This window comes from Oncorhynchus masou, chromosome 27 (genome assembly GCF_036934945.1).
Source record: "Oncorhynchus masou masou isolate Uvic2021 chromosome 27, UVic_Omas_1.1, whole genome shotgun sequence".
Taxonomy (NCBI): domain Eukaryota; kingdom Metazoa; phylum Chordata; class Actinopteri; order Salmoniformes; family Salmonidae; genus Oncorhynchus; species Oncorhynchus masou.
In genome coordinates, this window is record NC_088238.1 from 3,191,060 (window position 1) to 3,218,535 (window position 27,476).

A 27,476-nucleotide genomic window follows, 5' to 3' on the forward strand; every position below is an offset into this window, starting at 1 on the left:
CATGCAGACCATGTCACAGACCACCACAGCCCAGACTAATGTCTCCATGCAGACCATGTCACAGACTACCACAGACCAGACTACTGTCTCCATGCAGACCACTCCACAGACCACCACAGACCAGACTAATGTCTCCATGCAGACCATGTCACAGACTACCACAGCCCAGACTAATGTCTCCATGCAGACCATGTCACAGACCACCACCACTGAAAATCTAACTCATATTCTGTTAACTCATACCCAAATAATGTTGTTGACTCAGCTAACACAGACTATTTAAAAATGCTTGCTATTTCCTCCTGAGGAGAATGAACTGACCAATCAGCGATCTACCCACATTAATATTTGTGTATGACCGGTATACGCCCAAACCATTCTGTTGTTGGGGTTCGCCCACAACATTCCAACACAGAAAAAGCTGCTTTTTAACATAATCAATTACCTTGGTTTTTTTGTGTTTGCAAGGAAAACTATTTCATCATATTATAATTAATTCTAGGTCATATTTCATAGACATCTGAAAACCCTGGAGAGTTAGAGTAAATATGAACAGTGAACCATTCCCCTCCATACACAGCTAAACGGCTGCTGGGTCTGGCTGCTGGGTCTGGCTGCTGCAGGGGTTGGCTGCTGGGTCTGGCTGCTGCTGGGTCTGGCTGCTGGGTCTGGCTGCTGGGTCTGGCTGCTGCTGGGTCTGGCTGCTGCTGGGTCTGGCTGCTGGGTCTGGCTGCTGCTGGGTCTGGCTGCTGCTGGGTCTGGCTGCTGGGTCTGGCTGCTGCTGGGTCTGGCTGCTGCTGGGTCTGGCTGCTGGGTCTGGCTGCTGGGTCTGGCTGCTGCTGGGTCTGGCTGCTGGGTCTGGCTGCTGGGTATGGCTGCTGCTGGGTCTGGCTGCTGCTGGGTCTGGCTGCTGGGTCTGGCTGCTGGGTCTGGCTGCTGCTGGGTCTGGCTGCTGCTGGGTCTGGCTGCTGGGTCTGGCTGCTGCTGGGTCTGGCTGCTGGGTCTGGCTGCTGCTGGGTCTGGCTGCTGCTGGGTCTGGCTGCTGCTGGGTCTGGCTGCTGGGTCTGGCTGCTGCTGGGTCTGGCTGCTGCTGGGTCTGGCTGCTGCTGGGTCTGGCTGCTGCTGGGTCTGGCTGCTGCTGGGTCTGGCTGCTGCTGGGTCTGGCTGCTGGGTCTGGCTGCTGTGTCTGGCTGCTGTGTCTGGCTGCTGCTGGGTCTGGCTGCTGGGTATGGCTGCTGCTGGGTCTGGCTGCTGCTGGGTCTGGCTGCTGGGTCTGGCTGCTGCTGGGTCTGGCAGCTGCTGGGTCTGGCTGCTGCTGGGTCTGGCTGCTGGGTCTGGCTGCTGGGTCTGGCTGCTGCTGGGTCTGGCTGCTGGGTCTGGCTGCTGCTGGGTCTGGCTGCTGCTGGGTCTGGCTGCTGCTGGGTCTGGCTGCTGCTGGGTCTGGCTGCTGGGTCTGGCTGCTGGGTCTGGCTGCTGCTGGGTCTGGCTGCTGGGTATGGCTGCTGCTGGGTCTGGCTGCTGCTGGGTCTGGCTGCTGGGTCTGGCTGCTGCTGGGTCTGGCTGCTGCTGGGTCTGGCTGCTGCTGGGTCTGGCTGCTGGGTCTGGCTGCTGGGTCTGGCTGCTGCTGGGTCTGGCTGCTGGGTCTGGCTGCTGCTGGGTCTGGCTGCTGGGTCTGGCTGCTGCTGGGTCTGGCTGCTGGGTCTGGCTGCTGCTGGGTCTGGCTGCTGTGTCTGGCTGCTGCTGGGTCTGGCTGCTGCTGGGTCTTGCTGCTGCTGGGTCTGGCTGCTGGGTCTGGCTGCTGCTGGGTCTGGCTGCTGGGTCTGGCTGCTGCTGGGTATGGCTGCTGCTGGGTCTGGCTGCTGCTGGGTCTGGCTGCTGCTGGGTCTTGCTGCTGCTGGGTCTGGCTGCTGGCGTCGTTAAGGACTCGTATTGATTACTTTGTGCTGGGAGAGTTCCTCGTTCTCCATGTCGATTACAGATGTGGTGACTGTTTCACCTCGGTCTGTCTCACTCCGGTTAAACTGTTACTGAGGGAGAGGCGGCGAGCTGCTGATATGGCTTGTGTCCCAAACGGCACTCTATTCTATATACAGTGGACCCTGGTCTAAAGTAGTACACTATACAGGGAAAAAGGGGTGCCATTTGGGTCGCACATTGGTAAAACACCATTAGTCACTGTTAATGAGCTGTTCCAGGGATAGTGTATGTATGGCATGTTTGCAGTTTGTGGTGCCAATGCACAGTGTGGAGATAAACAGATATTGGTTGTTACTGTCCACATCTCTATGTTTGTTCAGATGGGTTTTGTAGGATTTTAGAGAAACGTTCCTACTTGGAGATTCAACAGGAAGACCCATCACTGCTAACTCTGAATCAAATAACTACCTCATCAAGTGTCAGTATGTTGTTCTTGTAACTATATTTTCTTACTTGGGGCTGAATAGAGAATTCACATTATACGTGTTCTATTCCAGGCCTCCAGACCAATGACAAAATACAGCGTGGGGTATCTTCTACAGACTCGTGTGTGTGACTATTAGTTGAGCTGGTTTGAGAAAAGTGTTAACGGAAATAGGAATAATTACACCGTCCGTGTGCATTACTGGCTGGGAAATTATCAACAATTTGGCTGCGCTTTGTTCCAGGTCCACAAGATGGCGAACATCAAATGACTGTACAGGAGACCACAGCCATTGATATCACTCCTCAGAAGTCACTGAAGACGCTGTTATAAAGTGTTTCTGAGATTATGATTATTTTGTTTTTAAATACAATGTATCACATCATTTAGATTTATGTTCGTGTCAAAATTACCCCCTAAATCCGTGCGTAAATGTCTGTGCGTAAATGTTGCAGATAGGCTATGGTATTATTGCTACTGGTGTTAAAACAGGCTACTACCGTCATTATCACGCTCAGCATGAATGCCATGATGTAGTCTATTTAGGTAGGCTGTGAATAGGTGGCAGGCAGCCCGACGGGGTTGGCTGCTGCACCACCGCTGTGTGTAGCCTGCCGTAGCCCCCCCCCTGACTACAGTTGAAGTCTTTTCCCACATAGACCTATATAATTTCCTGACGAGGCGTTGTTTCTATCCACCATAAAGTATTCTCACCGAGCGAGGAGATGAGCCCGCTATTCTGCATGGAGGGAGGGAGAGCTCTCCTACTCTGTCCTACTGCGCATTTCGCAATGATCTGGGTCTATTTGTTCTCTGGCAAAGCAAGAGGGGCTGGGAAACTCATTCGCTCTCTGTCGTTGGTAATTGTTTTTTTTCTCCTAACTGGTTGAAATCCGTCGTGAGTTCCTTCTTACAAGAAGAAGTAGGCTGAGATTCATACGGCGGCGCTGAATGAGAGAGAGAGAGAGAGAGAGAGAGAGAGAGAGACAGAGAGAGAGAGAGAGCGAGAGAGAGAGAGAGCGAGAGAGAGACAGAGCGAGAGAGAGAGACAGAGCGAGAGAGAGAGAGACAGAGCGAGAGAGAGAGGGAGAGCGAGAGAGACCAAGCGAAAGAGAGAGAGCGAGAGAGAGACAGCGATAGAGAGAGAGAGAGCGAGAGAGAGAGGGTGAGAGAGAGTCCTTTATATTGTAGATGTGGGAGCAGCTCTCAATATGAGCACACAGCTCGGAGGGTGAGGACCATCAGTAACAGCATCATCAGCACCAGCAGCAGCGGCAGCATCTGTCCCCGCGATGGATTGTGTTCTGTGCAACACTTTGTGTGCGCGGAGATGGAGTCCGTGAAGCCAGATAGATAACAATTAGGATAGCATATTAAACTCCAATACACCTGCTTGTGATTTAAACCGTGATTTCAATCTATCAGGAAAGTTGATTCCGGGCACTTTTATGATTCCGCGTCGCATTGCTACCGCTGGGCACTTCAACAGGGCTTCAGCTGTGCTCATCTCCGCGACATATTTCTGACTATTCTAAGTGGCAGCTATTAGACCTGACTGATGACACTCTGTTATCGGGATTTCGTTTCCCTTTTGCGCCCGGACCCCAACCAAACCTCATATTCTGATTCGGCAGAGTATGTCTTTGGAGGATAAGCTTGGCAGCAAGGGCTTATCATTCACTCCGATGGGGATAGAGGATAATAACATGAGGAACGGCAGAGGCCTGTCGGACCAATGGGCTGATAGCATGGTGGTTCGGCCCCGGACCACGGAGCGAAGCATCACCGTCCACAAGAAACTGGTCCTGGGGTTCGCTATCTCCATCCTCACCCTGATCGTCGTCACGGCCATCGCGGTTCTCCTCAGCGTCCGGTTCGAGGAGTGCGCGGGGGAGAGCAGCTCACGAGGGGGCAATGGCTCGAACGCCAAGTTCAACGGGTCACGGGATGGGAACGGGAGCCACAAAGATGAAGAAGCCCAGCCGTGGCGACACCTCCGGTTACCGACATCTCTCCGGCCCCGGCACTACGACCTGCGTCTCTCAGTGTACATGGATAACTTTACCTTCTCCGGGGAAGTGAACATTGAATTCGAGTGTGTGAACTCTACCAAATTCATAGTGCTTCACACCGACCGCCTCGAGGTGGAGAAAGTGGCGGTTTACTCGGATAATAAAAAACCCGGTGTCATGAGAATCCACCGCCAATTCCATTACCCGGGAAACCAGGTTTATGTGATCGCTTTGCACAGGGAACTGAAGCCCATGAGGACGTATAAAGTCAACATTACTTTCGACGCTCAAATAGAAAGTGAACTCCTGGGATTTTTCCGCAGCTCATATATGCTGCAGGGAGAGAGAAGGTAACCATTTACATTTACAGTTACTCTATGCATCCACACCCCATGGCATGATGACGTGTGAGTTAGCGTTGTGTTTATAGCCTGTACAGTCCACTAACCTATAGCCTGTACAGTCCACTAACCTATAGCCTGTACAGTCCACTAACCTTATTTGCCCCCCCCCCCCAAATGAAACAGATTAGAGATTATATTACAAAGCAGCCTTTGCTTTTGAACACGTTTTGTGCTGACATGTCTGTCTCTCAACCCAAGTGCCTACTTCAAAGCAGCACGTGACGCTGTCAGCTGAACTCTTGAGTCCCACAGTAACACGCGCCCGTTTTGGGCTTCGAGCCCCTTTAAAACATGTAGTTTTGTATCCGCTGATAACCAACCATTAGTGTGTGTGATTAATGAGGGACTGCGCCTGTTCAACTCTGACACCCTCTGGTGGCATTTTTTTAATAAAAGCATTACATTGTCCAATAATACCCTTATAGAGTACATTTTGGTATCAAAACTATACATCCTACAAAAGATGTGAACAGCCCAGAGCAGTGTTTGTGAGACGGGGAAACAGTGTTTGTGAGATGGGGAAACGGCGTTTGTGAGACGGGGAAACGGCGTTTGTGAGACGGGGAAACGGTGTTTGTGAGATGGGGAAACGGCGTTTGTGAGACGGGGAAACGGTGTTTGTGAGACAGGGAAACAGTGTTTGTGAGATGGGGAAACGGCGTTTGTGAGACGGGGAAACGGTGTTTGTGAGACAGGGAAACAGTGTTTGTGAGATGGGGAAACGGCGTTTGTGAGACGGGGAAACGGTGTTTGTGAGACAGGGAAACAGTGTTTGTGAGACGGGGAAACAGTGTTTGTGAGGCGGGGAAACAGTGTTTGTGAGACAGGGAAATGGTGTTTGTGAGACAGGGAAACGGTGTTTGTGAGACGGGGAAACGGTGTTTGTGAGACAGGGAAACAGTGTTTGTGAGACGGGGAAACAATGTTTGTGAGACGGGGAAACAGTGTTTGTGAGACAGGGAAACAATGTTTGTGAGACAGGGAAACGGCGTTTGTGAGACAGGGAAACAGCGTTTGTGAGACAGGGAAACGGTGTTTGTGAGACAGGGAAACGGTGTTTGTGAGACAGGGAAACAATGTTTGTGAGACGGGGAAACAGTGTTTGTGAGACAGGGAAACAATGTTTGTGAGACAGGGAAACAGTGTTTGTGAGACAGGGAAACAGTGTTTGTGAGACAGGGAAACGGTATTTGTGAGACAGGGAAACGGTATTTGTGAGACGGGGAAACAGTGTTTGTGAGACAGGGAAACGGTGTTTGTGAGACAGGGAAACAGTGTTTGTGAGACAGGGAAACAATGTTTGTGAGACAGGGAAACAGTGTTTGTGAGACAGGGAAACGGTATTTGTGAGACGGGGAAACAGTGTTTGTGAGACAGGGAAACGGTGTTTGTGAGACAGGGAAACAGTGTTTGTGAGACAGGGAAACAGTTTGTGAGACAGGGAAACAGTGTTTGTGAGACAGGGAAACAGTGTTTGTGAGACAGTGAAACAGTGTTTGTGAGACAGGGAAACGGTGTTTGTGAGACAGGGAAACGGTGTTTGTGAGACAGGGAAACGGTGTTTGTGAGACGGGGAAACGGTGTTTGTGAGACGGGGAAACTGTGTTTGTGAGACAGGGAAACGGTGTTTGTGAGACAGGGAAACGGTGTTTGTGAGACAGGGAAACGGTGTTTGTGAGACGGGGAAACTGTGTTTGTGAGATACCGAAAACGGTTCTCCCCCAAAAAACGTTTGTAAATTCCAAACGGTTTGAAAACAAACTGTTATGACCCATCTATGAAGAGCATCTCACCAACACACACCGGTTTGGCTCTATGATGACGCACACAATCTACATAGACGACCATAGGAAATCCCAGGTCATAGTGTCTATAATACTGTAAGGGGTTAATCTAGAAGACCATAGGTTATCCCAGGTCATAGTGTCTATAATACTGTAAGGGGTTAATCTAGAAGACCATAGTAGATCCCAGGTCATAGTGTCTATAATACTGTAAGGGGTTAATCTAGAAGACCATACTAAATCCCAGGTCATAGTGTCTATAATACTGTAAGGGGTTAATCTAGAAGAACATAGTAAATCCCAGGTCATAGTGTCTATAATACTGTAAGGGGTTAATCTAGAAGACCATAGTAAATCCCAGGTCATAGTGTCTATAATACTGTAAGGGGTTAATCTAGAAGACCATAGTAAATCCCAGGTCATAGTGTCTATAATACTGTAAGGGGTTAATCTAGAAGAACATCGTAAATCCCAGGTCGTAGTGTCTATAATACTGTAAGGGGTTAATCTAGAAGACCATAGTAAATCCCAGGTCATAGTGTCTATAATACTGTAAGGGGTTAATCTAGAAGACCATAGTAAATCCCAGATCATAGTGTCTATAATACTGTAAGGGGTTAATCTAGAAGACCATAGTAAATCCCAGTTCATAGTGTCTATAATACTGTAAGGGGTTAATCTAGAAGACCATAGTAAATCCCAGGTCATAGTGTCTATAATACTGTAAGGGGTTAATCTAGAAGACCATAGTAAATCCCAGGTCATAGTGTCTATAATACTGTAAGGGGTTAATCTAGAAGACCATAGTAAATCCCAGGTCATAGTGATTTTAACACTGTAAGGGGTTAATCTAGAAGACCATAGTAAATCCCAGGTCATAGTGTCTATAATACTGTAAGGGGTTAATCTAGAAGACCATAGTAAATCCCAGGTCATAGTGATTTTAACACTGTAAGGGGTTAATCTAGAAGACCATAGTAAATCCCAGGTCATAGTGTCTATAATACTGTAAGGGGTTAATCTAGAAGACCATAGTAAATCCCAGGTCATAGTGTCTATAATACTGTAAGGGGTTAATCTAGAAGACCATAGTAAATCCCAGGTCATAGTGTCTATAATACTGTAAGGGGTTAATCTAGAAGAGCATAGTAAATCCCAGGTCATAGTGTCTATAATACTGTAAGGGGTTAATCTAGAAGAGCATAGTAAATCCCAGGTCATAGTGTCTATAATACTGTAATAAACTCACATAGTCTCTGTCACAAATCACCATACAGTTGTCACCGACGAGTTGGATACTAGTTTCCCACTGAGCAAACAATTTCTGTACTTACGGAATTATTATAAATTACATTTTATTACATTTTTGCTCTGTGGAACTTTTTTTCTCTCCAATTAAACTCACGAATGCAACTGTTTGTCAAATCGTTTTTGCCTTGGTTATCATGAATGCAACTGTTTGTCAAATCGTTTTTGCCTTGGTTATCATGAATGCAACTGTTTGTCAAATCGTTTTTGCCTTGGTTATCATGAATGCAACTGTTTGTCAAATCGTTTTTGCCTTGGTTATCATGAATGCAACTGTTTGTCAAATCGTTTTTGCCTTGGTCATCATGAATGCAACTGTTTGTCAAATCGTTTTTGCCTTGGTTATCATGAAAAACAAACATTGGTAAACACGCCAATGTGTTGTACTGTAAATATGAGGGCAGTCTAAGCAGATGAATGAAAGTAGTGAGTTTCTGCTTCTGAAGTTTCTGAACCAATGGAGTTATTAACTAAACAGAAGACAAGGAACCTATTTCAAGATAAACACTGACAAAATATATATTTACATGTGTTACTTTTTATACTGCACCCCAATTGGCCTTTCATGCCCGATCACACAAGTTGAATTCAGTCCATCTACTCTTACTTCTGTTGAGTTCTACCAACATGTTTCCTAAATTGATATTTGCAAAGAAGTGCCTTAGTGAATGAGTCTGTTCGATCTACAGCTGCAGTGTTAGTTTGCATGGAGTAACATAGGGAAGCCTAGTGGTTAGAGCGTTGGACTAGTAACCGGAAGGATGCAAGTTCAAACCCCCGAGCTGACAATCTGTCGTTCTGAACCCTGAACAGGCAGTTAACCCACTGTTCCTAGGCCGTCATTGAAAATAAGAATTTGTTCTTAACTGACTTGCCTGGTTAAATAAAGGTAAAAAATAAATATATATATATATATATATATATTGGCATTGGCAGTCATTTCAGAGTAAATAACCAGTTAGGCGCTCTCAGCAGTGTAAGTCCTTCTGGGAGCCTCTGTCCAATATTCACAGTCAGTGGTCGAACACAAACCGTGACAACGTTGCAATCTGTTTTACTGGAAACATAATGTGTCATGGTGTAGTGTACCACGGCACCGTGTCCTCAGCCCCCACTCCATAAGGCCACGTCGTCCTCAGGCCCCACTCCATACAGCACCGTGTCCTCAGCCCCCACTCCATACAGCACCGTGTCCTCAGCCCCCACTCCATACAGCACCGTGTCCTCAGCCCCCACTCCATACGGCACCGTGTCCTCAGCCCCCACTCCATACGGCCACGTCGTCCTCAGCCCCCACTCCATACGGCACCGTGTCCTCAGCCCCCACTCCATACGGCACCGTGTCCTCAGCCCCCACTCCATACGGCACCGTGTCCTCAGCCCCCACTTCATACGGCACCGTGTCCTCAGCCCCCACTCCATACGGCACCGTGTCCTCAGCCCCCACTCCATACGGCAGTGTATCTGCAGGCCTCAATCAACCAAGGTACCATGTTGGTCAGGCAGTTATTCTATAAGCCCCGTGAGGCAAGACCTTGTTTCATTGGCCAGTCAGTTATTCTATAAGCTCCGTGAGGCAAGACCTTGTTCCATTGGTCAGTCAGTTATTCTATAAGCTCCGTGAGGCAAGACCTTGTTCCATTGGTCAGTCAGTTAGAAGGTCAGGGCCACCCACACACCCACACACACACACACACACACACACAACATTGACTGGACCGCAGTCAGTCAATAGGCCAATGGGTGTGACAGTCTGTCCATGTACTGTAGATGCTGCCTCATGCATTTATCATGAACAGTGGAAGGGGGAGTGTGTGTCATTTATCATGAGCAGTGGAAGGGGGTGTGTGTGTGTGTGTGTGTGTGTATATATTAGCTTTAACTGACTTGTATCTGATGACTTGAACCACCAACTTCTGTTCTGTGACACTTAAAATAACAAAGAGCCCTATTCCCAATATAGTGCACTACTTTAGACCAGAGCCCTATTCCATATATAGTGCACTTCTTTAGACCAGGGCCCTATTCCCTATATAGTGCACTACTTTAGACCATTCCCTAATCCCTAAATAGTGCACTACTTTAGACCAGAGCACTATTCCCTATATAGTACACTACTTTAGACCTGAGCCCTATTCCCTATATAGTGCACTACTTTAGACCAGAGTCCTATTTCCTATATAGTGCACTACTTTAGACCAGGGCCCTATTCCCTATATAGTGCACTACTTTAGACCAGAGCCCTATTCCCTATATAGTGCACTACTTTAGACCAGAGCCCTATTCCATATATAGTGCACTTCTTTAGACCAAAGGCCTATTCCCTATATAGTGCACTTCTTTAGACCAGGGCCCTATTCCCTATATAGCGCACTACTTTAGACCATTCCCTAATCCCTAAATAGTGCACTACTTTAGACCAGAGCACTATTCCCTATATAGTACACTACTTTAGACCTGAGCCCTATTCCCTATATAGTGCACTACTTTAGACCAGAGTCCTATTCCCTATATAGTGCACTACTTTAGACCAGACCCTATTCCCTATATAGTGCACTACTGTAGACCAGAGCCCTATTCCCTATATAGTGCACTACTTTAGACCAGAGCCCTATTCCCTATATAGTGCACTACTTTAGACCAGGGCCCTATTCCCTATATAGTGTACTACTTTAGACCAGAGCCCTATTCCCTATAAAGTGTACTACTTTAGGCCAGACCCTATTCCCTATATAGTGCACTACTTTAGACCAGGGCCCTAGTCCCTATATAGTGCACTACTTTAGACCAGAGCCATATTCCCTATATAGTGCACTACTTTAGACCAGGGCCCTAGTCCCTATATAGTGCACTACTTTAGACCAGGGCCCTAGTCCCTATATAGTGCACTACTTTAGACCAGGGCCCTAGTCCCTATATAGTGCACTACTGTAGACCAGAGCCCTAGTCCCTATATAGTTCACTACTGTTGACCAGGGCCCTAGTCCCTATATAGTTCACTACTGTTGACCAGGGCCCTAGTCCCTATATAGTTCACTACTGTAGACCAGAGCCCTAGTCCCTATATAGTTCACTACTGTTGACCAGGGCCCTAGTCCCTATATAGTTCACTACTTTAGACCAGAGCCCTAGTCCCTATATAGTTCACTACTTTAGACCAGAGCCCTATTCCCTATATAGTTCACTCCTCTAGACCAGGATCCACAGGGTCACTATTTCTAGAAATAGGGCGCCATTTTGTGAGTCACGCTGATCGTCAGTGTCATGTCAGGTTCCGGTCATCTGAACTCTGCGTATTGAACAACGGCTCCCAGCAGCAGGTCGGTCACACAGCCACACGCCGAACATCCAGCCTGGTAGATAAGTGACTTGGTGACTTGTACCGTAGGTTCAGCTGAGCGCTGCACCGGGGCAGCTGGATGGGGGGGCGTTAAAGGACATGACTTCAGTGATTTATAAATCAATGCTAATTACACATGATTGGATCGGCCGTGACGACAAACAGAGGATTCGTCGCGGATGGAGCCCTATTCCCTATATAGTGTACTACTTTAGACCAGAGCCCTATTCCCTATATAGTGCACTACTTTAGAACAGGGCCCTATTCCCTATATAGTGCACTACTTTAGACCAGAGCCCTATTCCTTATATAGTGCACTACTTTAGACCAGAGCCCTATTCCCTATATAGTGCACTACTTTAGACCAGAGCCCTACTCCCTATATAGTGCACTACTTTAGACCAGAGCCCTATTCCCTCTATAGTGCACTACTTTAGACCAGAGCCCTATTCCCTATATAGTGCACTACTTTAGACCAGAGCCCTATTCCCTATATAGTGCACTACTTTAGACCAGAGGCCTATTCCCTATATAGTGCACTACTTTAGACCAGAACCCTATTCCATATATTGCGCACTACTTTAGACCAGAGCCCTATTCCCTATATTGTGCACTACTTTAGACCAGAGCCCTATTCCCTATATATTGTACAACTTTAAACCAGAGTCCTATTCCCTATATAGAGCACTACTTTAGACCAGAGCCCTATTCCCTTTATAGAGCACTACTTTAGACCAGAGCCCTATTCACTATATAGTGCAGTACTTTAGACCAGAGCCCTATTCCCTATACAGTGCACTACTTTAGACCAGAACCATATTCCCTATGTAGTGCACTACTTTAGACCAGAGCCCTATTCCCTATATAGTGCACTACTTTAGACCAGAGGCCTATTCCCTATATAGTGCACTACTTTAGACCAGAGCACCATTCCCTATATAGTGCACTACTTTAGACCAGAGCCCTATTCCCTATATAGTGCACTACTTTAGACCAGAGCCACATTCCCTATATAGTGCACTACTTTAGACCAGAGCCCTATTCCCTATATAGTACACTACTTTAGACCAGAGCCCTATTCCCTATATAGTGCACTACTTTAGACCAGAGCCCTATTCCCTATATAGTGCACTACTTTAGACCAGAACCATATTCCCTATGTAGTGCACTACTTTAGAACAGAGCCCTATTCCCTATATAGTACACTACTTTAGACCATTCCCTATATCGTGCACTACTTTGGAACAGAGCCCTATTCCCTATATAGTGCACTACTTTAGACCAGAGGCCTATTCCCTATATAGTGCACTACTTGAGACCATTCCCTATATAGTGCACTACTTTAGACCATTCCCTATATAGTGCACTACTTTAGACCATTCCCTATACAGTGCACTACTTTAGACCAGAGCCCTATACAGTTGTGCACTACTTTATAGGGAATAGTGTGCCATCTGGGACTCAGACAGAGAGCGTGTTTCAGAACAGAGGTACAGGACAGGACATTAGGTTTTAGTACTGTAACAAATAGTTTTCATAACAGCCATCGTAATATTGGATAAATATTGATTGATCTTATATAGAGCTTTTGCATTCCAGATGGACGCTCAAAGCGTTTTATAGTGTAAGAGAGGGGGACATTAGCCTGAGTGCCAGTCTATTTTTGTGTTATCATGCCAACTCCCTATCACAACTCCCTGTCACAACTCCCTATCACAGCTCCCTGTCACAACTCCCTATCACAACTCCCTGTCTCAGCTCCCTGTCACAGCTCCCTGTCACAACTCCCTGTCACAGCTCCCTGTCACAACGCCCTATCACAGCTCCCTATCACAGCTCCCTATCACAGCTCCCTATCACAGCTCCCTGTCACAGCTCCCTGTCACAACTCCCTGTCACAACTCCCTATCACAGCTCCCTGTCACAACGCCCTGTCACAGCTCCATATCACAGCTCCCTGTCACAGCTCCCTGTCACAGCTCCCTGTCACAGCTCCCTGTCACAGCTCCATATCACAGCTCCCTGTCACAGCTCCCTGTCACAACTCCCTGTCACAGCTCCCTGTCACAGCTCCCTGTCACAGCTCCCTGTCACAACTCCCTGTCACAACTCCCTGTCACAACTCCCTATCACAGCTCCCTGTCACAACTCCCTGTCACAACTCCCTGTCACAACTCCCTATCACAGCTCCCTGTCACAACTCCCTGTCACAACTCCCTGTCACAGCTCCATATCACAACTCCCTATCACAACTCCCTGTCACAGCTCCCTATCACAACTCCATATCACAGCTCCCTATCACAACTCCCTGTCACAACGCCTTGTCACAACTCCCTATCACAACTCCCTGTCACAGCTCCTTGTCACAACTCCCTATCACAACTCCCTGTCACAGCTCCCTGTCACAACTCCCTGTCACAGCTCCTTGTCACAACTCCCTGTCACAGCTCCCTATCACAACTCCTTATCACAACTCCTTATCACAACTCCCTGTCACAGCTCCCTATCACAACTCCTTATCACAACTCCTTATCACAGCTCCCTGTCACAACTCCCTATCACAGCTCCTTATCACAACTCCCTGTCACAGCTCCCTATCACAGCTCCTTGTCACAACTCCCTATCACAGCTTCCTATCACAGCTCCCTGTCACAGCTCCCTATCACAGCTCCCTGTCACAGCTCCCTATCACAACTCCCTGTCACAGCTCCCTGTCATGCCATGTTTAGCTTGACAATCGATGGAGTTGTCGAGAGCACAAACAGATGTGTGATCAGGCTAAGTGAACTCAACGTGCTGTAGGTGGTTAGTTCCCATCCCTGTCCATGCCCACTGATACTCTACTTCACCCGGACTGTCTTTTCTAGTGAGCCAGAGGTCTTTCTTTACTGTAGGAGAAAATAGTGTTTCCTCCGCAGCGTGCAGGCGTTTCCCAGACATAGCCTAGCGAAGCTGGAGATGGTTCAGCCAGGTTCTGTCGGGTTTAGCATCATCCCAAACACACATGTACTAATACCTCCTTCGATCCGCTGCCTCCCCCTGCCTCCTCATGTCTCCCGCTGCCTCCCCCCCTGCCTCACCCTGCCTCCTCCTGCCTTCCCTTTCCTCACCCTGCCTCCCCTCTCCTGTCATCTCTACAATAAGAATAGCCTGCTGGGCCTTTCAGCCTCTGACAATCTCTCTCTCTCTACCTCTCTCTACCTCTACTTCTCTCTACCTCTTCCTCTCTCTACCTCTACCTCTCTCTACCTCTACCTCTCTCTACCTCTACCTCTCTCTACCTCTCTCTCTACCTCTCTCTCTACCTCTCTCTCTATCTCTCTCTCTACCTCTCTCTCTCTACCTCTCTCTCTCTACCTCTCTACCTCTACCTCTCTACCACTACCTCTCTACCACTACCTCTCTACCTCTCTCTACCTCTACCTCTACTTCTACCTCTCTCTACCCCTCAACTGCCTGTGAGTATTGGGCCTGGTTTTTCTCTGATTTTAAGGGTTTAAGGAGTGAAAGCCAAAACCTGATACAAACTTTGCTTTTCCTTTGAAAAAGTTGGAGACATGTGGTTCTCTTGGCTTTCAGCCACAGAGCAGCACTCCAAGGAGGGGGGGAAGTTGGCTGGCAACTGATAGAATGGAGAAATGGAGGGATGGAGGGATGATGGAGGGATGGAGGGATGGAGGGAGGAGGGAGGGAGAAATGGAGGGATGGAGGGATGATGGAGGGATGGAGGGAGGAGGGAGGGATGGAGGGAGGAGGGAGGGAGAAATGGAGGGATGGAGGGATGATGGAAGGATGGAGGGAGGAGGGATGGATGGAGGGAGGAGGGAGGGAGAAATGGAGGGATGGAGGGAAGGAGTGATCATAGATGTAGGGAATGGAGGGATCAAGGGAATGAGAAATGGAGGGAGGAGGGATGATGGAGGGATAGAGATGGAGAGATTAAGGGATGGAGGGATGAGGGAAGGAGGGATCATAGGATGTAGGGAATGGAGGGATCAAGGGAACGAGAAATGGAGGGAGGAGGTGAAGGAGTGGTCATAGGATGTAGGGAATGGAGGGATCAAGGGAATGAGAAATGGAGGATGGAGGAAAGGAGTGATCATAGATGTAGGGAATGGAGGGATCAAGGGAATGAGAAATGGAGAGAGGGCTAATGGAGATGGAGCTTAATTGCCTTTTTTAATTGATATTGAGATGATTGTTCAGGCAGCGTGAGACCAAGATTAGCTTAGTCATTGAAACAACGACATGTTTATGTCAGGGAATACATTTATGCTGTGTCTCCATTCTATATGACTTCTTCCCAAGGGTCTGTGTAGGATCATAATCTGCTCTGTACATTCATGAGTTATGAGAAGAGAGTTCCGTTATACCAGAGTTAAGACAGTATGTAGCAGAGTACTGATATATCAGTGTTTAGACAGTATATAGCAGAGGACTGATATATCAGTGTTTAGACAGTATATAGTAGAGTACTGTTATATCAGCGTTTAGACAGTATATAGTAGAGTAGTGATATATAGTATATAGCAGAGGACTGATATATCAGTGTTTAGACAGTATATAGTAGAGGACTGATATATCAGCGTTTAGACAGTATATAGTAGAGGACTGATATATCAGCGTTTAGACAGTATATAGTAGAGTACTGATATATCAGCGTTTAGACAGTATATAGCAGAGTACTGATATATCAGTGTTTAGACAGTATATAGTAGAGTAGTGATATATAGTATATAGTAGAGTACTGTTATATCAGCGTTTAGACAGTATATAGTAGAGTAGTGATATATCAGCGTTTAGACAGTATATAGTAGAGGACTGATATATCAGCGTTTAGACAGTATATAGTAGAGTACTGATGTATCAGTGTTTAGACAGTATATAGTAGAGGACTGATATATAGTATATAGTATATAGTAGAGTACTGTTATATCAGAGTTTAGACAGTATGTAGTAGAGTACTGATATATCAGCGTTTAGACAGTATATAGTAGAGGACTGATATATAGTATATAGTATATAGTAGAGTACTGATATATCAGCGTTTAGACAGTATATAGTAGAGGACTGATATATCAGTGTTTAGACAGTATATAGTAGAGGACTGATATATAGTATATAGTATATAGTAGAGTACTGTTATATCAGAGTTTAGACAGTATGTAGTAGAGTACTGATATATCAGCGTTTAGACAGTATATAGTAGAGGACTGATATATAGTATATAGTATATAGTAGAGTACTGATTTATCAGCGTTTAGACAGTATATAGTAGAGTACTGATATATCAGCGTTTAGACAGTATATAGTGGATGACTGATATATAGTATATAGTATATAGTAGAGGACTGATATATAGTATATAGTATATAGTAGAGTACTGATATATCAGCGTTTAGACAGTATATAGTGGATGACTGATATATAGTATATAGTATATAGTAGAGGACTGATATATAGTATATAGTATATAGTAGAGTACTGATATATCAGCGTTTAGACAGTATATAGTAGAGGACTGATATATCAGTGTTTAGACAGTATATAGTAGAGGACTGATATATAGTATATAGTATATAGTAGAGTACTGTTATATCAGAGTTTAGACAGTATGTAGTAGAGTACTGATATATAGTATATAGTATATAGTAGAGTACTGATATATCAGCGTTTAGACAGTATATAGTAGAGTACTGATTTATCAGCGTTTAGACAGTATATAGTAGAGTAGTGATATATAGTATATAGTAGAGGACTGATTTATCAGCGTTTAGACAGTATATAGTAGAGTACTGATATATCAGCGTTTAGACAGTATATAGTAGAGTACTGATGTATAGTATATAGTATATAGTAGAGTACTGATTTATCAGCGTTTAGACAGTATATAGTAGAGTACTGATATATCAGCGTTTAGACAGTATATAGTAGAGTAGTGATATATAGTATATAGTAGAGGACTGATTTATCAGCGTTTAGACAGTATATAGTAGAGTACTGATATATCAGCGTTTAGACAGTATATAGTGGATGACTGATATATAGTATATAGTATATAGTAGAGTACTGTAATATCAGAGTTTAGACAGTATATAGAAGAGTACTGATATATAGTATATAGTAGAGTACTGTTATAACAGCATTTAGACAGTATGTAATAGAGTACTGTTATATCAGTGTTTAGACAGTATATAGTAGAGTACTGATATATCAGAGTTTAGACAGTATATAGTAGAGGACTGATATATAGTATATAGTAGAGTACTGATATATCAGAGTTTAGACAGTATATAGTAGAGTACTGATATATAGTACATAGTAGAGTACTGTTATATCAGCGTTTAGACAGTATGTAATAGAGTACTGATATATCAGCGTTTAGACAGTATATAGTAGAGTACTGATATATAGTATATAGTGTATATAATAGAGAACTGTTATATCAGAGTTTAGACAGTATATAGTAGAGGACTGATATATAGTATATAGTAGAGTACTGATATATCAGTGTTTAGACAGTATGTAGTAGAGTACTGATATATCAGCGTTTAGACAGTATATAGTAGAGTACTGATATATAGTATATAGCAGAGTACTGTTATATCAGTGTTTAGACAGTATATAGTAGAGTACTGATATATAGTATATAGTAGAGTACTGTTATATCAGAGTTTAGACAGTATGTAGTAGAGTACTGATATATCAGTGTTTAGACAGTATGTAGTAGAGTACTGATATATAGTATATAGTATATAGTAGAGTACTGATATATCAGTGTTTAGACAGTATGTAGTAGAGGACTGATATATAGTATATAGTAGAGTACTGTTATATCAGAGTTTAGACAGTATATAGTAGAGTACTGATATATCAGTGTTTAGACAGTATATAGTAGAGGACTGATATATCAGCGTTTAGACAGTATGTAGTAGAGTACTGATATATCAGTGTTTAGACAGTATATAGTAGAGGACTGATATATAGTATATAGTATATAGTAGAGTACTGATATATCAGCGTTTAGACTGTATGTAGTAGAGTACTGATATATAGTATATAGTAGAGTACTGTTATATCAGAGTTTAGACAGTATATAGTAGAGTACTGATATATAGTATATAGTATATAGTAGAGTACTGTTATATCAGTGTTTAGACAGTATATAGTAGAGTACTGATATATGGTATATAGTAGAGTACTGTTATATCAGAGTTTAGACAGTATGTAGTAGAGTACTGATATATCAGCGTTTAGACAGTATATAGTAGAGTACTGATATATAGTATATAGTATATAGTAGAGTACTGTTATATCAGTGTTTAGACAGTATATAGTAGAGTACTGATATATGGTATATAGTAGAGTACTGTTATATCAGAGTTTAGACAGTATGTAGTAGAGTACTGATATATCAGTGTTTAGACAGTATGTAGTAGAGGACTGATATATAGTATATAGTATATAGTAGAGTACTGATATATCAGTGTTTAGACAGTATGTAGTAGAGTACTGATATATCAGCATTTAGACAGTATATAGTAGAGTAGTGATATATAGTATATAGTAGAGTACTGTTATATCAGAGTTTAGACAGTATATAGTAGAGGACTGATATATAGTATATAGTATATAGTAGAGTACTGATATATCAGTGTTTAGACAGTATGTAGTAGAGGACTGTTATATCAGAGTTTAGACAGTATATAGTAGAGTACTGATATATCAGTGTTTAGACAGTATATAGTGGATGACTGATATATAGTATATAGTATATAGTAGAGTACTGTAATATCAGAGTTTAGACAGTATATAGAAGAGTACTGATATATAGTATATAGTAGAGTACTGTTATAACAGCATTTAGACAGTATGTAATAGAGTACTGTTATATCAGTGTTTAGACAGTATATAGTAGAGTACTGATATATCAGAGTTTAGACAGTATATAGTAGAGGACTGATATATAGTATATAGTAGAGTACTGATATATCAGAGTTTAGCCAGTATATAGTAGAGTACTGATATATAGTACATAGTAGAGTACTGTTATATCAGCATTTAGACAGTATGTAATAGAGTACTGATATATCAGTGTTTAGACAGTATATAGTAGAGTACTGATATATCAGAGTTTAGACAGTATATAGTAGAGGACTGATATATAGTATATAGTAGAGTACTGTTATATCAGCGTTTAGACAGTATGTAATAGAGTACTGATATATCAGCGTTTAGACAGTATATAGTAGAGTACTGATATATAGTATATAGTGTATATAATAGAGAACTGTTATATCAGAGTTTAGACAGTATATAGTAGAGTACTGATATATAGTATATAGTAGAGTACTGATATATCAGTGTTTAGACAGTATGTAGTAGAGTACTGATATATCAGCGTTTAGACAGTATATAGTAGAGTACTGATATATAGTATATAGTAGAGTACTGTTATATCAGTGTTTAGACAGTATATAGTAGAGTACTGATATATAGTATATAGTAGAGTACTGTTATATCAGAGTTTAGACAGTATATAGTAGAGTACTGATATATAGTATATAGTAGAGTACTGATATATCAGTGTTTAGACAGTATGTAGTAGAGTACTGATATATAGTATATAGTATATAGTAGAGTACTGATATATCAGCATTTAGACAGTATATAGTAGAGTACTGTTATATCAGTGTTTAGACAGTATGTAGTAGAGCACTGATATATCAGCATTTAGACAGTATATAGTAGAGTACTGATGTATAGTATATAGTATATAGTAGAGGACTGATATATCAGCGTTTAGACAGTATATAGTAGAGTACTGATATATCAGCATTTAGACAGTATATAGTAGAGTACTGATATATAGTATATAGTATATAGTAGAGTACTGATATATCAGCGTTTAGACAGTATATAGTAGAGTACTGATATATCAGTGTTTAGACAGTATATAGTAGAGGACTGATATATCAGTGTTTAGACAGTATATAGTATAGTACTGTTATATCAGAGTTTAGACAGTATATAGTAGAGTACTGATATATAGTATATAGTATATAGTAGAGTACTGTTATATCAGTGTTTAGACAGTATGTAGTAGAGTACTGTTATATCAGTGTTTAGACAGTATATAGTAGAGTACTGATATATCAGTGTTTAGACAGTATATAGTAGAGGACTGATATATCAGTGTTTAGACAGTATATAGTATAGTACTGTTATATCAGAGTTTAGACAGTATATAGTAGAGGACTGATATATAGTATATAGTATATAGTAGAGGACTGATATATCAGCGTTTAGACAGTATATAGTAGAGGACTGATATATAGTATATAGTATATAGTAGAGGACTGATATATCAGCGTTTAGACAGTATATAGTAGAGGACTGATATATAGTATATAGTATATAGTAGAGTACTGATATATCAGTGTTTAGACAGTATATAGTAGAGTACTGATATATCAGTGTTTAGACAGTATGTAGTAGAGTAGTGATATATAGTATATAGTATATAGTAGAGTACTGATATATCAGTGTTTAGACAGTATATTGTAGAGGACTGATATATCAGCGTTTAGACAGTATGTAGTAGAGGACTGATATATCAGTGTTTAGACAGTACATAGTAGAGTACTGATATATCAGTGTTTAGACAGTATGTAGTAGAGGACTGATATATCAGTGTTTAGACAGTATATAGTAGAGTACTGATATATAGTATATAGTATATAGTAGAGTACTGATATATCAGTGTTTAGACAGTATATTGTAGAGTACGGATATATCAGTGTTTAGACAGTATATAGTAGAGTACTGATATATAGTATATAGTATATAGTAGAGTACTGATATATCAGTGTTTAGACAGTATATTGTAGAGGACTGATATATCAGCGTTTAGACAGTATATTGTAGAGGACTGATATATCAGCGTTTAGACAGTATGTAGTAGAGGACTGATATATCAGTGTTTAGACAGTATATAGTAGAGTACTGATATATAGTATATAGTATATAGTAGAGTACTGATATATCAGTGTTTAGACAGTATATTGTAGAGGACTGATATATCAGTGTTTAGACAGTATATTGTAGAGGACTGATATATCAGCGTTTAGACAGTATGTAGTAGAGGACTGATATATCAGTGTTTAGACAGTATATAGTAGAGTACGGATATATCAGTGTTTAGACAGTATATAGTAGAGTACGGATATATCAGCGTTTAGACAGTATATAGTAGAGTACGGATATATCAGTGTTTAGACAGTATGTAGTAGAGGACTGATATATCAGTGTTTAGACAGTATATAGTAGAGTACGGATATATCAGTGTTTAGACAGTATATAGTAGAGTACGGATATATCAGCGTTTAGACAGTATATAGTAGAGTACGGATATATCAGTGTTTAGACAGTATATAGTAGAGTACTGATATATCAGTGTTTAGACAGTATATTGTAGAGGACTGATATATCAGCGTTTAGACAGTATATAGTAGAGGACTGATATATCAGCGTTTAGACAGTATGTAGTAGAGGACTGATATATCAGTGTTTAGACAGTATATAGTAGAGGACTGACATATAGTATATAGTATATAGTAGAGTACTGATATATCAGTGTTTAGACAGTATGTAGTAGAGGACTGATATATAGTATATAGTATATAGTAGAGTACTGATATATCAGTGTTTAGACAGTATGTAGTAGAGGACTGATATATCAGCGTTTAGACAGTATATAGTAGAGTACTGATATATCAGTGTTTAGACAGTATATAGTATAGTACTGTTATATCAGAGTTTAGACAGTATATAGTAGAGTACTGATATATAGTATATAGTATATAGTAGAGTACTGATATATCAGAGTTTAGACAGTATATAGTAGAGGACTGATATATCAGCGTTTAGACAGTATGTAGTAGAGGACATGATGCTGTTCTTTTCCCTGGTCAAGGTGTTGCCATTTATTTAGTTGATCGTTTCTCTGGCGTCTCTTCGTCCCTCGTCCTTTCATTCGTAGTATTTATCTCCAGTGCTTTTTCAATAAAGAGGCCATCCCATTGATAAACATCCCCTCTATGACCAGCTAATAACTGCCCAGCTTTACTCTGACAGGACACCGATCCCTTGCTTTGTGTGTGTATTTGTTAAATAAAGTTAAATAAAGGTTAAATAAAATGTGTGTATGTGTGTGTGTGTGTACGTACATGTGTGTGTGAATGTGTGTATCTTTGAGTGTGCTTGGCTGTGTCTGTGTGTATGTGTGTGTTAGGCAGCGTTTACACAGGCAGCCCAATTCTGATCTCTTTTTTTATTTTTTATTTTTTTTACAAATTGTTTTTTTGAGCTTTGAAAAAAAAAGGTCTGATGTGAAAAGATTAGATGTGATTGGTCAAAAGATCTAATAGTGAACAAAGATCAGAATTGGGGTGCCTGTTTAAACGCTGTCTGATGACGGACCGATCCCTCAGTGTTAACAGTGCTGAACCAGATTCACCACCAGATCTCCAATCAGCCTGTCAGTTATCAGGCTCCTACTGATTCTGATAGCCCTTTAAATGTCACCGTGGGAGGGCCAAACGCCCCCTGAAGGACCTCTCCCCCCTCTCTCCCTCCTCTCTCCCTCCTCTCTCCCCCCTCTCTCAACATTTCCTAGCTGTCACGTCCACTAGGTAAAGAAACTATGTGGATTACGGTGTTATGGTTGGACTACCCAGGTTAATCCTCAAGGCAAAGCAGAGGGCTGTTCAGCCAGTCATTCAGTCAGCCAGTCATTCAGTCAGCAAGTCAGCCAGTGATTCAGTCAGCAAGTCAATCTGTCATTCAGTCAGCCAGTGATTCAGTCAGCAAGTCAATCTGTCATTCAGTCAGCCAGTGATTCAGTCAGCAAGTCAATCTGTCATTCAGTCAGCCAGTGATTCAGTCAGCAAGTCAATCTGTCATTCAGTCAGCCAGTGATTCAGTCAGCAAGTCAATCTGTCATTCAGTCAGCCAGTGATTCAGTCAGCCAGTCAGCCAGTCAATCTGTCATTCGGTCAGCCAGTCAGCCAGTCAATTTGTCATTCAGTCAGCCAGTCAGCTAGTCAGCCAGTCAACCAGTCAACCAGTCAGCCAGTCAGCCAGTCAGCCAGTCAGCCAGTCAATCTGTCATTCAGTCAGCCAGTCATTGTCAGCTGGTCAGCCAGTCATTCAGTCAGCCAATCAGCCAATCAGCCAGTCATTCAGTCAGCCAATCAGCCAATCAGCCAAACAGCCAGTCATTCAGTCAGCCAGTCAATCTGTCATTCAGTCAGCCAGTCAGCCAGTCAACCAGTCAGCCAGTCAATTTGTCATTCAGTCAGCCAGTCAGCCAGTCAACCAGTCAGCCAGTCAGCCAGTCAGCCAGTCAGCCAGTCATTGTCAGCCAGTCAGCCAGTCAACCAGTCAACCAGTCAACCAGTCAACCAGTCAGCCAGTCAACCAGTCAATCTGTCATTCAGTCAGCCAGTCATTGTCAGCCAGTCAGCCAGTCATTGTCAGCCAGTCAGCCAGTCAACCAGTCAGCCAGTCAACCAGTCAGCCAGTCAATCTGTCAATCTGTCATTCAGTCAGCCAGTCATTGTCAGCCAGTCAGCCAGTCAACCAGTCAGCCAGTCAGCCAGTCAACCAGTCAACCAGTCAACCAGTCAGCCAGTCAGCCAGTCAGCCAGTCAACCAGTCAACCATTCAACCATTCAACCAGTCAACCAGTCAACCATTCAACCAGTCAGCCAGTCAGCCAGTCAACCAGTCAGCCAGTCAATTTGTCATTCAGTCAGCCAGTCAGCCAGTCAACCAGTCAGCCAGTCAGCTAGTCAGCCAGTCAGCCAGTCAGCCAGTCAGCCCAACCTCAGCATTGTATAAACAAACAGACAACAGCCTGGTCTAAAGTAGTGTACTATATAGGGAATAGGGCTCTGGTCTAAAGTAGTGTACTATATAGGGAATAGGGCTCTGGTCTAAAGTAGTACACTATATAGGGAATAGGGCTCTGGTCTAAAGTAGTGCACTATATAGGGAATAGGGCTCTGGTCTAAAGTAGTACACTATATAGGGAATAGGGCTCTGGTCTAAAGTAGTACACTATATAGGGAATAGGGCTCTGGTCTAAAGTAGTACACTATATAGGGAATAGGGTTCTGGTCTAAAGTAGTACACTATATAGGGAATAGGGCTCTGGTCTAAAGTAGTACACTATATAGGGAATAGGGCTCTGGTCTAAAGTAGTACACTATATAGGGAATAGGGTTCTGGTCTAAAGTAGTGCACTATATAGGGAATAGGACTCTGGTCTAAAGTAGTACACTATATAGGGAATAGGGTTCTGGTCTAAAGTAGTGCACTATATAGGGAATAGGGCTCTGGTCTAAAGTAGTACACTATATAGGGAATAGGGCTCTGGTCTAAAGTAGTACACTATATAGGGAATAGGGTTCTGGTCTAAAGTAGTACACTATATAGGGAATAGGGCTCTGGTCTAAAGTAGTACACTATATAGGGAATAGGGCTCTGGTCTAAAGTAGTACACTATATAGGGAATAGGGTTCTGGTCTAAAGTAGTGCACTATATAGGGAATAGGACTCTGGTCTAAAGTAGTGTACTATATAGGGAATAGGACTCTGGTCTAAAGTAGTACACTATATAGGGAATAGGGTTCTGGTCTAAAGTAGTGCACTATATAGGGAATAGGGCTCTGGTCTAAAGTAGTACACTATATAGGGAATAGGGCTCTGGTCTAAAGTAGTACACTATATAGGGAATAGGGCTCTGGTCTAAAGTAGTGCACTATATAGGGAATAGGGCTCTGGTCTAAAGTAGTGCACTATATAGGGAATAGGGCTCTGGTCTAAAGTAGTACACTATATAGGGAATAGGGCTCTGGTCTAAAGTAGTACACTATATAGGGAATAGGGCTCTGGTCTAAAGTAGTGCACTATATAGGGAATAGGGCTCTGGTCTAAAGTAGTACACTATATAGGGAATAGGGCTCTGGTCTAAAGTAGTGCATTATATAGGGAATAGGGCTCTGGTCTAAAGTAGTGCACTATATAGGGAATAGGGCTCTGGTCTAAAGTAGTGCACTATATAGGGAATAGGGCTCTGGTCTAAAGTAGTGCATTATATAGGGAATAGGACTCTGGTCTAAAGTAGTGCTCTATATAGGGAATAGGGCTCTGGTCTAAAGTAGTGCATTATATAGGGAATAGGACTCTGGTCTAAAGTAGTGCTCTATATAGGGAATAGGGCTCTGGTCTAAAGTAGTGCATTATATAGGGAATAGGGCTCTGGTCTAAAGTAGTGCACTATAGGGAATAGGGCTCTGGTCTAAAGTAGTGCACTATATAGGGAATAGGGCTCTGGTCTAAAGTAGTGCATTATATAGGGAATAGGACTCTGGTCTAAAGTAGTGCTCTATATAGGGAATAGGACTCTGGTTTAAAGTAGTACACTATATAGGGAATAGGGCTCTGGTCTAAAGTAGTACATTATATAGGGAATAGGGCTCTGATCTAAAGTAGTGCTCTATATAGGGAATAGGGCTCTGGTTTAAAGTAGTGCACTACATAGGGAATAGGGTGCCATTTGGGATGCTTGCTGAGTCAGAGCCTTCAGTCACACAGGAATACATTAGAGAGGCTCTATGATGAAAGCAGGCCAGCACTCAGGGTTTAGGGAGAGAGATGCTTGCTGGTCTCTCTTTATATCCCTGACGTCCATAGCAGAGGATGGACTGATGAAAGAGAGGATGCAGGGATGAAAAAGAGGTCTGGTCCCTGTAGAGGTAAAGGCCAGGTCTCCTCCCCCTCCCTCCTTCCTCCTCCTCCTCCTCCCCCTCCCTCCTTCCTCCTCCTCCTCCTCCTCCCCCTCCTTCCTCCTCCTCCTCCTCCTCCCCCTCCTCCTCTCCTCAGTGGTTTGAGATGCTTTGATACTCTGTAATCCAGCTGTCTGGTTATTAAACCGTGTGTTGGATGATGTTGGAAATCACTGCTTCAATCACTGACATCAATAACATCACTAACATCATGACTGCGGCTTAGTTAACTCAGAGCCCCCCCCCCCCTCCTTAACTTCCTATTCCACACACACACACACACACACACACACACACACACACACACACACACACACACACACACACACACACACACACACACACACACACACACCGACCACACACACACACACACACACACACACAATCCCCCCACTCTTCACCCCCCTGCCAATCTAACTGAGAGGAGAGGCTCTCCTCACCCCCCTGCCAATCTAACTGAGAGGAGAGGCTCTCCTCACCCCCCTGCCAATCTAACTGAGAGGAGAGGCTCTCCTCACCCCCTGCCAATCTAACTGAGAGGAGAGGCTCTCCTCACCCCCTGCCAATCTAACTGAGAGGAGAGGCTCTCCTCACCCCCTGCCAATCTAACTGAGAGGAGAGGCTCTCCTCACCCCCCTGCCAATCTAACTGAGAGGAGAGGCTCTCCTCACCCCCTGCCAATCTAACTGAGAAGAGAGGCTCTCCTCACCCCCTGCCAATCTAACTGAGAGGAGAGGCTCTCCTCACCCCCTGCCAATCTATCTGAGAGGAGAGGCTCTCCTCACCCCCTGCCAATCTAACTGAGAGGAGAGGCTCTCCTCACCCCCCTGCCAATCTAACTGAGAGGAGAGGCTCTCCTCACCCCCTGCCAATCTAACTGCGAGGAGAGGCTCTCCTCACCCCCTGCCAATCTAACTGAGAGGAGAGGCTCTCCTCACCCCCTGCCAATCTAACTGAGAGGAGAGGCTCTCCTCACCCCCTGCCAATCTACCTGAGAGGAGAGGCTCTCCTCACCCCCTGCCAATCTAACTGAGAGGAGAGGCTCTCCTCACCCCCTGCCAATCTAACTGAGAGGAGAGGCTCCCCTCACCCCCTGCCAATCTAACTGAGAGGAGAGGCTCCCCTCACCCCCCTGCCAATCTAACTGAGAGGAGAGGCTCCCCTCACCCCCTGCCAATCTAACTGAGAGGAGAGGCTCCCCTCACCCCCTGCCAATCTAACTGAGAGGAGAGGCTCTCCTCACCCCCTGCCAATCTAACTGAGAGGAGAGGCTCTCCTCACCCCCTGCCAATCTAACTGAGAGGAGAGGCTCTCCTCACCCCCCTGCCAATCTAACTGAGAGGAGAGGCTCTCCTCACCCCCTGCCAATCTA

The 27,476-nt window shown here is 43.6% G+C and overlaps 1 pseudogene; it reads left to right on the forward strand.

Annotated features, from left to right (window-relative positions):
- The first annotated feature begins 3,596 nt into the window (after positions 1-3,596).
- Positions 3,597-27,476, forward strand: part of LOC135516564 (thyrotropin-releasing hormone-degrading ectoenzyme-like) — a 343,742-nt pseudogene continuing 319,862 nt past the window's right edge.